Raw genomic sequence first — 18,157 nt, forward strand, 5'->3', positions numbered from 1 at the left:
GCGGTTGTTGAGGGTTGGTGGCGCGGGGGTTGCCCTGGCGGTGGCGGTGGAGGGAGTGGGGCGTGGGGTGGTGCGCCCTAGGGTTTGCCCAGGAGGGAGTGGGCCGGCCAGGATGGGCCGAGGCCCAAGGGATAGGGGGTTGTTTCCTCTTTTTTTACTTTATTTTAACAATTTATGTTTTATTTATTTAGAGGCTCTAATTCATTCCTAAAAATATCCGATTCGATTTCATAAATCATTAGGGAATATTTGTAACTCACCCGACATTTTTGTATTTCATTCGAAAACTTTCCTCGTTTGACTTTAAATTAAATATGATATTTGCTTTGCCCTTTGTTAAGTGACAACTTATTTTAGATAAACTTGATGACGTGGGAGAATTAGTGTGTGATTACTGTAGCTTAATTTTCCAGGGCGTCACAACTCTCCCCTACTAACAAGAATTCTCGTCCCGAGAATTAAGAGGTAGAAGGAAAGAGCTCGGGGTATTCATCACGAAGATGATCCTCGCGTTCCCAAGTGGCCTCATCTTTAGAATGATTTGACCATTTCACTTTGAGGAACTTGGTGACTTTGCGACGAGTCTTACGTTCAGCTTGGTCGAGAATGCGGACCGGATGCTCTCTATAAGAGAGATCTTGTTTCAGCTCAAGCATATCATGATCCACTGCTCGAATCGGATCCTTGAAGCAGCGGCGGAGCTGAGAAACATGGAAGACATCGTGAACCTGAGAAAGGTTCGCCGACAGTTCCAATTGATAAGCCACTCTTGCATGCCTTTCGAGAACAGTGAAAGGACCAATATAGCAGAGAGTTAACTTGCACTTGATCCCAAAATGGTGTGCACCTCTCATTGGTGTGACACGAAGATAAGCCTTTTCGCCAGGTTGATAGACCATATCTTGATGATGACGGTCATACTGACTCTTCTGACGAGACTGAGCAGCCTTCAGATTCTTATGGATAATGTAGACTTGATCTTCAGCATGTTGGACAACATCTGGACCGAAGAGTGATATGTACATTGAACGGTGGCCCTAGAATTCCATACGAAGTCAAGTGCAAAGGATACTTTGGAGTCAAAAGATGTACATGCGAGTCAGGTTTCAATCCTGTGGAACTTTGGGTTATGGGTCCACCATGTGGGCCGAGAGTAGGCAGAGGGGTGACATATTATATGGTCTTGGTAGCAAGATATGTCATAGGATAGCCTGTCAGTTATGTTGGCAACCACGTCGGTACCAAGGGCGGGGGACGACTAGAACCATTTTCCTGCTTGCTGAAACGAGGCGGACCAATAGGCAAGGCTCTCGTCCATCGGCGGCTACCGGAATGTTATCCACAATAGTAACAGGGTCTTACTGACAGAGTTGTATACCGAGAATTTTACCTAAGCAGGGAATTAACACTGCTTAGATAAGTTATGCCACAATAAAGGTCAAATAGACCAATGGGAAGGAAAAATGTGTTCACACACACAAGTATTAGAGTATACCATTCCCGAGGAAAACATAGAGTATGGTATACATGATAGGTCATCCAGTACATAACCATTTTGATAGAGAGGCAAGAAGAATCATTATGTTTACCCATACCACGCGGTCTGGATAAATGATCGGGAACAATCTAGCATTGCGCTTCCAATGTTCCGGTTGAAATTTGAAGTACCACATCCGTGTTTCGAGATAGTACCAACATGGTCATCCGATAAGGGTCGGAACACTGGGTACACAAAGAGGATCCATGAGGAACAACTTATGAAATAAGTCATATAGTTTCTGCATGGAAGATAGCAAATCTTACATATGGAAGAATTTATAACAATTGGTCCTTCGACCCGGTGTGCCAAACAAGACATCACCGTACCAGATTACATAAGACCAAAGTTATAATTATTGGAAAATGTTCCAACCAGCATATATTCCCAAAATTCAGATCTGATTGGTGTTAGGATACCTCAGACGCAAGATACCTAAGAAGAAAAGATGATGATGCAGGATTCTCAGGATATGAACTACACAAGAAATCTTTGGACCACGAGTTGGATCGTAAGACACATGAACACCATGTCAAGACATTCGTGTCCACGTGAAATTCTTACGTCAAAATGCAACTGGGTTCTGATTTGAGAACCATCATCGAGCATATCGAGGTCCTTGTGTAAGCCTCGATTAGCTCTTATGAAGGAACTTATTTTCCTTTGATCAAATCAGTCAGTGGCTTGGGGTGCTAAGAGAAATTATATGGAGTGAAGATAGCAATTCTTCAAAACATATAACACTTCGCACATACATGAATGATTTGGGATGGCCAGAGAGGAAGTGGAACAAAACTTCCTCGTATTCACGGCGGTAAGAATGTACATGAACTTTGGGAAACCATTTCTACTATCAAACATATTATTCGTGATCTAGGCATGAAGATAATGTTTTCAAGAGTTTCATTATCAAACAAGGAGAAAGTTGATGGTGTGGCTGATGGGCTCAACAACAATCCCTCAAGATTTCGACGGGGATGAATTTCCAAAATTATAATATCAAGGAGATAGCATTTGTCAAATCAAATGGTACAACGTCGTATGCTCGAGGGAACAACAACAATTAAACACTGGTCGAAGGGTGCACTCGGAAATACGGACGGAGTAGCACAACCAATGTCAAAAATGATGAGTCAACACCCAACACACTAAGAATGAAACAATCAGTTGTTAACCTCAAGGCAATAGGGTTGCCAGAAGTATCGGAATCACACATCAAAGTTCACTTGTTGGTATTCCGGTTTGAAACATCAGGGACCAAGAAACGAATAGTGATGGCGAGAAGTATTACTATATCAAGAATTCTTAAGACGTGCAATTTTCATGACATTCTTGACATACCAGATAGTATTACTCCAAGGTAGAAGATAACATAAGCTGAATTAGCAAGGAACTCAAAGGACAACACAAAGCATGATCAATTCTGTGTTGGAGGGGAGGCAAACAAGGATGCCGATGATAATACAATTCATCAAGGGGGCAAGGATGGCATTTCTCATCATGCATTGGATTGATACCCTGCAAGAGCTCGGCATGTTGATGATGATCATGACACATTTGTCGAGAAGCTTCATGAAGATGTAATCGAGTAGTGACGACATCAAGCAAGGGAATGATGAAGCAAGAGGTTGTCGAAATCACAGATAAGACTGCTAGCTTAGAATTGAGATTGCCTTTTAAGACAACCAACATGATGTGGAAAGCTCGATGCAAGCTTAACGCACAGCTGAATATGTGCTCCAGAGATGGACGACATAGATAGTATGTTCAAGCTCCAACATGACGATGATGATGTAGTTTAACAGATTGGAATGACATGATCGAGTACAAACTCGTAAACAAGGAAGATTACCAAAAATTGTTGGATCGCAACGCGTACTCGATTCAGTTACCGATGTACTCGTGTGTCCAACAACTCAAACACGAGGAAACTGGAATAAATGAAAATATCATAGTTGATGAGGAGCTCACAAGAAGTTATATAGCTCTGTGATATCCTCAAGCTACAAGGAATAATACTTGGAGGTAGATCAACATTAAGGCTTGGACCGATGTATTGATCTGAAGAAGACAAGTAATTTAACTCGTCTGAGAATGAAATCAAGGTAGGACAACATGGTAAGAACCACGATTGCAAAAGACAAGATCACATATACCCGATTAAACCACATAATGAATGATTATTGATACGGGAAGTTTTTATGGTAGGATCAACGTTGTTTCCATGGGCATGAACACAAGTTCAAGGTCGACTCCCACTTCATCAATGCATCACCTGCCATCTATTCCTCGCCTTTGATCAGGTTGTAGCTTTGAAAGAACATTCGGCAAAACACCAGAAGAGCAAGACTCGTGAAAACATTACGAGTCATATTGATTTAGGAAGGCATAGGTTCAAACCATCGGGGCATCTTAGGAACATATACCACAAACTTCAAGAGTAATTAACACATGCTTGACAACAGAGCATGGCCGACAAAAGTATAGGATACAATTTATCAGAGGGAGAAGACACAATTTACCAATGGTATTATGTATGAGTGGAACACTATTAGAAGAATTTTTTGAATGTAAAGGGATGCCGTCGGTTAATAACCCAACAATGTGTCTAGCAATCCACAAAGGATGTGATGTGATTATCGGTACTCACTCAGAGGGAGATAGGATGCAATGCATCGGGTTATAGAACATAAAAAAAATACTGATACTTAATTACCAAAGGAATTTGGATTTCCAGGTTGGTGTATCATAATCAGATGCTCCGATCAAATACAAGTAAGTTGAATGGACTTAGTTGGACAACCAACCAAAGATGATTTGTCGAGAACCAGCTCCTGTCTGGAAAGGACGTATGAGACAGAAAGATAATTTATGAGTATCAACAGAAGATTGTGTGCATTCACACAAAGGTAGAATCAATAAGATCATAGGAAAATCACAAAGGATTTTAATGAATGCGGCTAGACATATGGATTGAACCATGATGCAAGAAGATGAGAAATCTCAAGAGCGATAGACTATTAGGGATTCCGAGAGATCGAATAACAATTCGAAGAACTTTCGAAACCCATGACAACTGATGACGGACGAATCCTCGATCAGATAGTCTATTGCATCTCGTAAAACAAAGAGCAATTGGAAAACAAAGTATGGACGACATTTGTATGTCATCATCCATAGGGGTTGATGGAGGAAGGGAAATCGCAGAAGCGATGAGCACAAGTTCTCGAGAGAACATCAGAGAGTATCCTCGGAGTCTTCTGAGGAATCAAGCCATCGTCTGGCATGGGGGGCTCTCCAAGAGGAAGTATTTACGAGAACCTAGAGTTAGAGTTAGAGTTAGCAAAATCTTTAACCCGAAAGAGAAGAGAGAGTAGAACCCAGAGTATAGGAAAGGAGTAAAAGATACTAATACCACTCAATTGAGATGTGGGCCCGTAAGCCACGACATCAATGTTAGTAAAGTTTTTTTTCAAACACTAGACTCAACTTCGGCCAAGGAGTTGGAAAAGGGGCTACCTACAGGCAGTCGGCTCTGATACCAACTTGTGACGCCATCGATTTAATCGTACGCTAATCATACACGCAATTGCGTACGATCAAACTCAAGGACTCACGGGAAGATATCACAACACAACACTAGGCACAAATAAAACAATATCAACTTCATATTACAAGCCAGGGGCCTCGAGGGCTAGAATACGGAAGCTCGATAAACACACGAGTCAGCGGAAGCAACAATATCTGAGTACAGACATAAAACATGGGGTGCCTTAGAGAAGGTTAGCACAAAAGATACAACGATCGAACGAGGTGAGGCCTCCTGCCTCGGAACCTCCTAAACTACTCCTGGTCTTCGGCGGCCTCCACGAAGAAGACACCATCGGGGGGGGGGGGGCAGACGTCGGCAGGAAACTCCATCTCCTGGGCTACGTCATCTGGTCGCAACAACGGATCAAGGGGACAAAGGGAGAGAAAAGCAACGGTGAGTACTCATCCAAAGTACTCGCAAGTCTTACATCAGAACTATTTTAAGTATGCATCGGTATCAAAGAAGGGGGTGGTTATATGTAGACTGACTGCAGCAATGCGAGAATAGAGAGAGAAGGCCTAGTCCTATAGAAGACTAGCATCTTCAAGGTCTTGCATCAATAGACGAGAGTAGAACAGGTGTAACACAAAAATAATAGTCATATTGTTGCAGCAATATTAACATGAGGTCATGCCCATAGATCCTCCCTCGACTCCCTGCGAGGAAGCAATCCCGGGGAAACTAATTCCAGTTAAGCAACAATTGTAGTTGTATAAGTTCAGGGCACAACTCCAAGTCTTCCTGTAACCGTGGACACGGCTATTCGAATAGAGAAGTTCTTCCCTGCAGGGGTGCACATCATATTCCTCGACGCGCTCGCTAACACTCTGGCCGGACACACTTTTCTGGGTCATGCCCGACCTCGGAATATCGACACGTCGTAGCCCCACCTAAGACTCAACACAGAGGTCAGCCCGCCGGTCTAACTCCTAAGCACAAAGGGTTCGTGGGCCCACTTCCCCTTTGCGCTCCTGCACGATGCGTGGGCGGCCGACGTCAGTCGTAGCATCCCTTAATCACAAGCGCGATGCATCTTGGGACCACTCGGGCGCGCGCCGCTCCATTGCTGACATCTGAAAAGCTTCGGCTGATACCGCGACGTCGAGTACCCATAATTCTTCCCACACAGACGGTTAGTGCGTATAAGGCCTCCCGACCAACCCAAACCAAATACCCAAATCTATTATTATTTTAATTAGGCCATCGACATAATCTCGCGGGAATCCACCTGTCTATCAACTAATCACCAATGATCCCAGTAACATTGTCGAGTAACTGTGTGGTTGTAACATCGGGGGGAATCCGAGGTATCACCCTCATTGGAATCCGAATGTTGTATCCGTCAAGGTGGGTTCAGAGGAATCACCCTCGGGGGTCCCACACTTGAGGGGTTAAACGACAGAGGCATCATCGGGAATGGTGAAAGAGGAATCACCCTCGATAACCACGACCGACTAGCTATACTGCAGAGATATCATCAGGAGTACTTAGCGAGGTGTCACCCTCGGTACCCGATAGTATCTCTCTAGCATCGTACAACTAAGGGGGGTGTATGTGTTGTGTCGGGTCTGGATCGTCGATCAGGGATCGAGATTTGAAAACAAGCGGGGCAACTAGACTACGGGGTCAGAAGGGATGACTGCTCCACCTATACTAAGCAGATTTAAAGTACAGTACTAAAAGTAGCAGTTCATCAAAAATAGGCTATGCATCAGATATAGGAGCTAACTACAACAGTACAAAAATACTAATGCAAGCAGGAGGAAGAAAGACATAGGCGATATAGGGATGATCAAGGGGGTTTTGCCTGCCTTGTTGCTCTGCGGCAAAGGGCTGGTCGGCAGGGTCGTAGATGTACCCGACAACAGTGTCACTCTCGGGGTCTACTCGTAAGAAGAGGGGGAAGAAACAATAAATAATAGCAACACGTGCGACACGATGCATGACATGGCAAGATGCAGACTAGACATGAGCTAACGCAGGGACATCCGTCATAGACGGGTCGGAAGAATATCTGACGATATTTTCCAGGTCTCGGGCTACTACCGGTCAGACAAGTAATGAGGGAAAAGTGTTGGAAATATGCCCTAGAGGCAATAATAAATTAGTTATTATTATATTTCTTAGTTCATGATAATCGTTTATTATCCATGCTATAATTGTATTGATTGGAAACACAATACTTGTGTGGATACATAGACAAAACACTGTCCCTAGTAAGCCTCTAGTTGACTAGCTCGTTGATCAAAGATGGTCAAGGTTTCCTGGCCATAGGCAAGTGTTGTCACTTGATAACAGGATCACATCATTAGGAGAATCATGTGATGGACTAGACCCAAAACTAATAGACGTAGCATGTTGATCGTGTCATTTTGTTGCTACTGTTTTCTGCGTGTCAAGTATTTATTCCTATGACCATGAGATCATATAACTCACTGACACCGGAGGAATACTTTGTGTGTATCAAACGTCGCAACGTAACTGGGTGACTATAAAGATGCTCTACAGGTATCTCCGAAGGTGTTAGTTGAGTTAGTATGGATCAAGACTGGGATTTGTCACTCCGTGTGACGGAGAGGTATCTCGGGGCCCACTCGGTAATACAACATCACACACAAGACTTGCAAGCAATGTAACTTAGTGTAAGTTGCGGGATCTTGTATTACGGAACGAGTAAAGAGACTTGCCGGTAAACGAGATTGAAATAGGTATGCGGATACTGACGATCGAATCTCGGGCAAGTAACATACCGAAGGACAAAGGGAATGACATACGGGATTATACGAATCCTTGATACTGAGGTTCAAACGACAAGATCTTCGTAGAATATGTAGGATCCAATATGGGCATCCAGGTCCCGCTATTGGATATTGACCGAGGAGTCTCTCGGGTCATGTCTACATAGTTCTCGAACCCGCAGGGTCTGCACACTTAAGGTTCGACGTTGTTTTATGCGTATTTGAGTTAGATGGTTGGTTACCGAATGTTGTTCGGAGTCCCGGATGAGATCACAGACGTCACGAGGGTTTCCGGAATGGTCCGGAAACGAAGATTGATATATAGGATGACCTCATTTGGTTACCGGAAGGTTTTCGTGCATTACCAGAAAAGTTCCGGGCTCATCGGTAGTGTACCGGGAGTGCCGGGAGGGGTGCCGGGGACCATCGGGACGGGTGTCACGCCCCAAGGGGTCTCATGGGCTATGGGAAGAGATAAACCAGCCCCTAGTGGGCTGGAATAAGTTCCCACTAAGGCCCATAAGGTTTGAGAAGGAAAAAACACAAGGTGGAAAGAGTTTCCAAGTGGGAAGGTGGAATCCTACTCCAAGTAGGATTGGAGTAGGACTCCTCCACCTCCAATTTCGGCCAAACCTTTAGGTTTTGAGGCTGCCTCCTCCCCTCCCTCCCACCTATATATACGGAGGTTTTAGGGCTGATTTGAGATGACTTTTCCACGGCAGCTCGACCACATACCTCCACGGCTTTTCCTCTAGATCGCGTTTCTGCAGAGCTCGGGCGGAGCCCTGCTGAGACAAGGTCATCACCAACCTCCGGAGCGCCGTCACGCTGCCGGAGAACTCTTCTACCTCTCCGTCTCTCTTGCTGGATCAAGAAGGCCGAGATCATCGTCGAGCTGTACGTGTGTTGAACGCGAAGGTGCCGTCCGTTCGGTACTAGATCGTGGGACTGATCACGGGATTGTTCGCGGGGCGGATCGAGGGACGTGAGGACGTTCCACTACATCAACCGCGTTCACTAACGCTTCTGCTGTACGATCTACAAGGGTACGTAGATCACTCATCCCCTCTCGTAGATGGACATCACCATGATAGGTCTTCGTGCGCGTAGGAAATTTTTTGTTTCCCATGCGACGTTCCCCAACAGTGGCATCATGAGCTAGGTTCATGCGTAGATGTCTTCTCGAATAGAACACAAAAGTTTTTGTGGGCGGTGATGTGCGTTTTGCTGCCCTCCTTAGTCTTTTCTTGATTCCGCGGTATTGTTGGATTGAAGCGGCTTGGACCGACATTACTCGTACGCTTACGAGAGACTGGTTTCATCGCTACGAGTAACCCCGTTGCTCAAAGATGACTGGCAAGTGTCGGTTTCTCCAACTTTAGTTGAATCGGATTTGACCGAGGAGGTCCTTGGATGAGGTTAAATAGCAACTCATATATCTCCGTTGTGGTGTTTGCGTAAGTAAGATGCGATCCTACTAGATACCCATGGTCACCACGTAAAACATGCAACAACAAAATTAGAGGACGTCTAACTTGTTTTTGCAGGGTATGCTTGTGATGTGATATGGCCAACGATGTGATGTGATATATTGGATGTATGAGATGATCATGTTGTAATAGATAATATCGACTTGCACGTCGATGGTACGGCAACCGGCAGGAGCCATAGGGTTGTCTTTATAACTAACGTTTGTGCTTGCACATGCGTTTACTATTTTGCTAGGACATAGCTTTAGTAGTAATAGCATGAGTAGCACGACAACCCCGATGCCGACACGTTGATGGAGATCATGATGATGGAGATCATGGTGTGACGCCGGTGACAAGAAGATCGTGCCGGTGCTTTGGTGATGGAGATCAAGAAGCACGTGATGATGGCCATATCATGTCACTTATAAATTGCATGTGATGTTAATCCTTTTATGCACCTTATTTTGCTTAGAACGACGGTAGCATTATGAGGTGATCTCTCACTAAAATTTCAAGACGAAATTTTGTTCTCCCCGACTGTGCACCGTTGCTACAGTTCGTTGTTTCGAGACACCACGTGATGATCGGGTGTGATAGACTCAACGTTCACATACAACGGATGCAAAACAGTTGCGCACGCGGAACACTCGGGTTAAGCTTGACGAGCCTAGCATGTGCAGACATGGCCTCGGAACACATGAGACCGAAAGGTCGAGCATGAATCGTATAGTTGATATGATTAGCATAGAGATGCTTACCACTGAAACTATTCTCGACTCACGTGATGATCGGACTTGAGATAGTGGATTTGGATCATGTACCACTCAAATGACTAGAGAGATGTACTTTTTGAGTGGGAGTTCTTAAGTAATATGATTAATTGAACTAATTGTCATGAACATAGTCTAATGGTCTTTGCGAATTACGATGTAGCTTGCGCTATAGCTCTACTGTTTTATATGTTCCTAGAGAAAATTTAGTTGAAAGTTGATAGTAGCAAACTTTGCAGACTGAGTCTGTAAAACCGAGGATTGTCCTCGTTGCTGCACAGAAGGCTTATGTCCTTAATGCACCACTCGGTGTGCTGCACCTCGAGCGTCGTCTGTGGATGCTGTGAACATCCGACATACACGTTTCTGATGACTACACGATAGTTCAGTACAAAAATACTTAATGGCTTAGAAGCAAGGCGCCTAAAACGTTGTAAAACGTCACGGAACATAAGTGATGTTCTAAAGAGATGAAATTGTGATTTCATTCTTGTGCCCTTGTTAAGAGGTACGAGACCTCCGACAAGATTCTTTGTCCACAAAGCACAGGAGAAAAGGCTCAATCGTTGAGCATGTGCTCAGATTGTCTGAGTACGACAATCGCTTGAATCAAGTGGGAGTTAATCTTCCAGATGAGATAGTGATAGTTCTCCAAAGTCACTGCCACCAAGCTGTGAGAGCTTCGTGATGAACTATAACATATCAAGGATACATACAATGATCCTTGAGCGATTCGCGATGTTTGACACTGCGAAAGTAGAAATCAAGAAGGAGCATCAATAGTTGATGGTTTGTAAAACCACTAAGTTTCAAGAAAGGCAAGGGCTAGAAGGGATACTTCGTGAAACGGCAAAACAATTGCTGCACTAATGAAGAGACCCAAGATTTAACCCAAACCCGAGACTAAGTGCTTCTGTAATGAGGGGAACAATCACTGAGGCGGAGCAACTCAAGATACTTGGTAGATAAGAAGGCTGGTAAAAGTCGAAAGAAGTGTATTTGATATACATGATGTTGATGTGTACTTTACTAGTACTCCTAGTAGCACGAGGGTATTGGATACCGGTTCGGTTGCTAAGTGATTAGTGACGCGAAATGAAAGCTACGGCATAAACGGAGACTAGCTAAAGGCGAGGTGACGATACGTGTTGGAAGTGTTTCCAAGATTGATATGATCAAACGTCGCACGCTCCCTCTACCATCGGGATTGGTGTTAAACCTAAATAATTGTTATTTCGTGCTTGCGTTAAGCATGAACATGATTGGATCGTGTTTATTGCAATACGATTATTCATTTAAAGAGAATAATGGTTACTCTATTTTCTTGAATAATCACCTTCAATGGTTTATTGAATCTCGATCATAGTGTTACACATGTTCATGATATTGGTGCCAAAAGGTACGAGTTGATGATGATAGTACCACTTACTTGTGGCACTGCCGCTTGAGTCATGTTAGTGTAAATTGCATGAATAGGCTCCATGCTGATGGATCTTTGTACTCACCTGATTTCGAATCACTAGTGACATGCGAATCATACCACATGAGCAAGGCCTTGTTTTCATTGAGATGAAATAAGATAGTAACTTGTTGGAAGTGATACATTTTGATGTATGCAGTCCAATGGGTGCTGAGGCACGCAGTGGATATCATTATGTTCTTAATTCACTCATGATTTGAGTAGATACAGGAGTATTTACTTAATGAATCACAAGTCTAAAATGTTGAAAAGTTCAATTCCGTTTCAGAGTGAAGTTCGTCGTAACAAGAGGATAAACTGTCTATGATATGATCATGGAAATGAATATCTGAGTTACGAGTTTTGGTACACAGTTAAGACAATGTGGAAATTGTTTCGCAGTTCATGCCACCTGGAACATCATAGTGTGATGATGTGTCTGAACGTCATAGCCACGCACTATTTGGTATGGTGCATACTATGATGTCTCTTATCGAATTACCACTATCGTTTATGGGTTATGCATTAGAGACAACCGCACTCACTTTAAATAGGGCACCGCATATTTCCGTTGAGATGACACAGTATAGACTGAGGTTTAGAGAAATCTAAACTGTCGTTTCTTGAAAGTTTGGGGTTTCGACACTTATGTGAAAAAGTTTCAGTCTGATAAGCTCGAACCCAAAGCGGATAAATCCATCTTCATAGGATATCCAAAACAGTTGGGTACATCTCCTATCTCAGATCCGAAAGCGAAGTGTTTGTTTCTAGAAACGGATCCTTTCTCGAGGAAAGGTTTCTCTCGAAAGAATTGAGTGGGAGGGTAGTAGAACTTAATGAGGTTATTGAACCATCACTTCAACCAGTGTGTAGCAGGGCGCAGGAAGTTGTTCATGTGGCGCCTACACCAATTGAAGTGGAAGCTGATGATGATGATCATTGAGCTTCGAATCAAGTTACTACAAACCTCGTAGGTCGACAAGGTCGCGTACTGCTGCAGAGTAGTACGGTTACCATGTCTTGGAGGTCATGTTGTTGAGCAACAGTGAACCTACGAGTTATGGAGAAAGCGATGGTGGGCCCAGATTCCGACAAATGGCTGGAAGCCATGAAATCCGAGAGAGGATCCATGTGTGAAAACAAAGTGTAGACTTTGGTAGAACTACTTGATGGTCATAGGACTATTGAGTAAAAATGGATCTTTAAAAGAAGACAGACGATGATGGTGATAAGTCACTATTAAGAAAAGCTCGACTTGTCGCAAAGATGTTTTCGATAAGATCAAACAGTTAACTATGATGAGACTTTCTCACTCGTAGCGATGCTAAAAGTCTGTTAGAATTATGTTAGTTGTTGATGCATTATTTATGAAATATTGCACGTAGGATGTCAAAACATTGTTTTCTCGACGGTTTCCTTGAGCAAACATTGTATGTGATACAACCAGAAGGTTTTGTCGATCCTAAAGATACTAGCAAGTATGCAAGCTCCAGTGATCCTTCAATGGACTGGTGCAAGCATCTCGGAGTTGGAATATACACTTTGATGAGATGATCAAAGATTTTGGGTTTGTACAAGGTTTATGAGAAACTTGTATTTCCAAAGAAGTGAGTGGGAGCACTATAGAATTTCTGATAGGTATATGTGGTTGACATATTGTGGATCAGAAGTAATGTAGAATTTCTGTAAAGCATACAAGGTTGTTTGAAAGAAGTTTTCAAAGGAGTACCTGGATTACGCTACTTGAACGTTGAGCATCAAAGATCTATGGAGATAGATCGAAAGCGCTTAATAGAAGTTTCAACAAGATGCATGCCTTGACAAGTTTTTGAAAGAGTTCAAAATAGACCAGCAAAGAAGGAGTTCTTGGTTGCGTTGTGAGGTGTGAATTTGAGTAAGACTCAAAACCCGACCACGACAGAATAAAGAGAATAGACGAAGGTCGTCTTCTATGCCTTAGCCGTAGAATCTAAAGTATGCCATGCTGTGTACCGCACCTGAAGTGTGCCTTGACTCAAAGTATGTTGAGAGGTACAGAGAGTGATCCATGATTGAATCACTAGCAGCGGTCGAAATTTATCCTTAGTAACTAATGGACTAAGGAATTTTTCTCGATTATGGAGGTGGTTAAAGAGTTTGTCGTAAAGGGTTACGTCAATGCAAGCTTTGACACTAATCCGGATAACTATGAGTAGTGAAACGGATTCGTATAGTAGAGTTGATATTTGGAGCATTTCCGAATAGCACGTAGTAGCAGCATCTATAAGATGACATAAAGATTTGTAAAGAATGCACGAATCTGAAAGTTTCAGAACCGTTGACTAAAACCTCTCTCATGAGCAAGACGTGATCAGACCCCATAACTATATGGGTGTTGGATTCGTTAGAATCACATGGTGATGTGAACTAGATTATTGACTCTAGTGCAAGTGGGAGACTATTGGAAATATGCCCTAGAGGCAATAATAAATTAGTTATTATTATATTTCTTAGTTCATGATAATCGTTTATTATCCATGCTATAATTGTATTGATTGGAAACACAATACTTGTGTGGATACATAGACAAAACACTGTCCCTAGTAAGCCTCTAGTTGACTAGCTCGTTGATCAAAGATGGTCAAGGTTTCCTGGCCATAGGCAAGTGTTGTCACTTGATAACAGGATCACATCATTAGGAGAATCATGTGATGGACTAGACCCAAAACTAATAGACGTAGCATGTTGATCGTGTCATTTTGTTGCTACTGTTTTCTGCGTGTCAAGTATTTATTCCTATGACCATGACATCATATAACTCACTGACACCGGAGGAATACTTTGTGTGTATCAAACATCGCAACGTAACTGGGTGACTATAAAGATGCTCTACAGGTATCTCCGAAGGTGTTAGTTGAGTTAGTATGGATCAAGACTGGGATTTGTCACTCCGTGTGACGGAGAGGTATCTCGGGGCCCACTCGGTAATACAACATCACACACAAGACTTGCAAGCAATGTAACTTAGTGTAAGTTGCGGGATCTTGTATTACGGAACGAGTAAAGAGACTTGCCGGTAAACGAGATTGAAATAGGTATGCGGATACTGACGATCGAATCTCGGGCAAGTAACATACCGAAGGACAAAGGGAATGACATACGGGATTATACGAATCCTTGATACTGAGGTTCAAACGATAAGATCTTCGTAGAATATGTAGGATCCAATATGGGCATCCAGGTCCCGCTATTGGATATTGACCGAGGAGTCTCTCGGGTCATGTCTACATAGTTCTCGAACCCGCAGGGTCTGCACACTTAAGGTTCGACGTTGTTTTATGCGTATTTGAGTTAGATGGTTGGTTACCGAATGTTGTTCGGAGTCCCGGATGAGATCACGGACGTCACGAGGGTTTCTGGAATGGTCCGGAAACGAAGATTGATATATAGGATGACCTCATTTGGTTACCGGAAGGTTTTCGTGCATTACCAGAAAAGTTCCGGGCTCATCGGTAGTGTACCGGGAGTGCCGGGAGGGGTGTCGGGGACCATCGGGAGGGGTGTCACGCCCCAAGGGGTCTCATGGGCTATGGGAAGAGATAAACCAGCCCCTAGTGGGCTGGAATAAGTTCCCACTAAGGCCCATAAGGTTTGAGAAGGAAAAAACACAAGGTGGAAAGAGTTTCCAAGTGGGAAGGTGGAATCCTACTCCAAGTAGGATTGGAGTAGGACTCCTCCACCTCCAATTTCGGCCAAACCTTTAGGTTTTGAGGCTGCCTCCTCCCCTCCCTCCCACCTATATATACGGAGGTTTTAGGGCTGATTTGAGACGACTTTTCCACGGCAGCTCGACCACATACCTCCACGGCTTTTCCTCTAGATCGCGTTTCTGCAGAGCTCGGGCGGAGCCCTGCTGAGACAAGGTCATCACCAACCTCCGGAGCGCCGTCACGCTGCCGGAGAACTCTTCTACCTCTCCGTCTCTCTTGCTGGATCAAGAAGGCCGAGATCATCGTCGAGCTGTACGTGTGTTGAACGCGGAGGTGCCGTCCGTTCGGTACTAGATCGTGGGACTGATCACGGGATTGTTCGCGGGGCGGATCGAGGGACGTGAGGACGTTCCACTACATCAACCGCGTTCACTAACGCTTCTGCTGTACGATCTACAAGGGTACGTAGATCACTCATCCCCTCTCGTAGATGGACATCACCATGATAGGTCTTCGTGCGCGTAGGAAAATTTTTGTTTCCCATGCGACGTTCCCCAACAAAAAGTTCCTTGTTTGCTATGCTAGGGAAGCGTGACAGACGAATGGACCGTGTATCCGGGTTCCTCTCGTTCTGCTGATCAACTTTCATGTTGAAAATATTTTGGTCTGATTTACGGATTATTTAATAATAATTTTTCAAGTTTTATTAATTATTTAGGAATTAAAAACAGATTTAATTAATCTAATTAAATGCTATTATGACATGAGCATGATGTCATGCTGACATCAGTAGTTGACTGGTCAACTAACCAGTGGGTCCCATGCGTCATATACACACATTTTTAATTAGGTTTAATTATTAATTAACGAGATTAATTTAGTGGGGGACCCACGTGTCATACTCTAGTTATCCTAATTACTTAAATATCCATCTAATTAATTAACTAACTAATTAAATAATGTATCTAATTATTTATCTATTTATTTATTTAATAAAAAACATATTTTCATTTTTTATATTATCTTTTTTTATTTACCAACGTGTGGGGCCTCCCTCTAAGTGGGAGTGGGGGTTTGGCCACACCACAATTTACACACACACACATATTTGCATCCATACATAACATAATGTATTTTATTTTCTTTCATACATGCATATATACACAATACATACATACATACATATTTCATACACAATACATACACGCTTTCAATACATTCTTATTTTTCTATTTCTAACTTCTCATCTCCAACCTCTTTGTCTCAACAGAGACATCTCTCTCAACACAGAGAGGGAGGAGGCAACTCCACCTCCACTTCCCGGAGCACTACGACGCCGGAACGCGACGACGATCACCGGAACGGAACCGGGAGAGGGAGGAGGAGAGGATGGCCGAGGCCCGGAGCTCACCGGCGTTGACGGGAAGGCTGAGTGAAGCCGGAGTGCACGGGAAGTCGGCGCGGTTCCGTCAAGGAGGAGCCCCCGGTGGTGGTGATGGCCGGCAAGGAAGCTCCGATGACGCGGGGGGGGGGGGGGGGGGGGGGGGGCGGCCGGATCCGTCCCGGAGGAGGCGAGGAGGCCGCCGGATGGCCGCCGAAGGAAGGGCCCGCCAGTGGTGAGGTCACTGGTGGTGGTGGAGCTCGGTGCCAAGGGGGTGAGGGGACGGCGTTGGAGGTGGGGGTCGCCGGCGGGAGGGGCGACGGGGTGATGGGCGAGACGTGGGGGGCGAGGTGGATTAGGCTAGGGTGGGAGGTGGCCGGCGAGTGTGTGTGGGGGGGGGGGGCGAGGGTGGTCGGCGCGAGGTGAGGGGCTCGCCTCGCGAGGAGGGAGCACGGGGAGCGAACGGGAGGATGGAGGGGCGAGGAGAGGCACGGGCGAGCGAGAGAGAGGGAGATCGCGGAGCCCCAGGGCGAGCGACGAGACAGGGCGACGGGGTCCGGCGGCGATCTGGGGACGACGAGGCCCAGACGAGGGGGAGACGGGGCACGACTCACTGGGACCTGACGAGGGGAACGAGAGGTGCCGAGGGAGAGGGAGGGCGATGGGAGTAGGTGGGTTTGGGTGCGTCGGTGGGACGAGGGAGTGCGGTTGGTGAGGGTTGGTGGCACGGGGGTTGCCCTGGCGGCGGCGGTAGAGGGAGTGGGGCATGGGGTGTCGCGCCCTACGGTTTGCCGGGGAGGGAGTGGGCCGGCGAGGCTGGGCCGAGGCCTAAGGGACAGGGGGTTGTTTCCTCTCTTTTTTATTAGTTATTATTTTACTTTATTTTAACAGTTTATGTTTTATTTATTTAGAGGCTCTAATTCATTCCTAAAAATATCCGATTCGATTTCATAAATCATTAGGGAATATTTGTAACTCATCCGACATCTTTGTTTTTGCATTCGAAAACTTTCCTCGTTTGACTTTAAATTAAATATGATAATTGCTTTGCTTTTTATTAAGTGACAACTTATTTTAGATAAACTTGATGACGTGGGAGAATTAGTGTGTGATTACTGTAGCTTAATTTTCCGGGGCGCCACACCCCTCTTGCTTTGTTCTCTGACGTATAAATTCACATATATTCCAGAAACCCTAAATCTAGAGAGAACACCTTTGCCACCATCGTAAGTCTCTGTTCCATAGTGATCCCAACTGGGGATCCGTTCCGGCACCCTGCCAGAGGGGGATCGATCTAGGAGGGGATCTTCATCAATCTTGTTGCCCTCGTGATGATATGTGAGTAGTTCATCATAGACCTACGAGTCCGTAGTTAGTATCTAGACGGATATCTCTCTCTCGATCTTTAATACAACGACCATCGCATCTTTGCTTTGGTCTATCCGATATAATTCTTTTGCATGGTGTTTTTGTTGGGATCCACTGAATTGTGGGTTTATGTTTAGATTATTCAAGGAAA

The sequence above is a fragment of the Hordeum vulgare genome, chromosome 3H (genome assembly GCF_904849725.1).
Source record: "Hordeum vulgare subsp. vulgare chromosome 3H, MorexV3_pseudomolecules_assembly, whole genome shotgun sequence".
Taxonomy (NCBI): Eukaryota; Viridiplantae; Streptophyta; class Magnoliopsida; order Poales; family Poaceae; genus Hordeum; species Hordeum vulgare.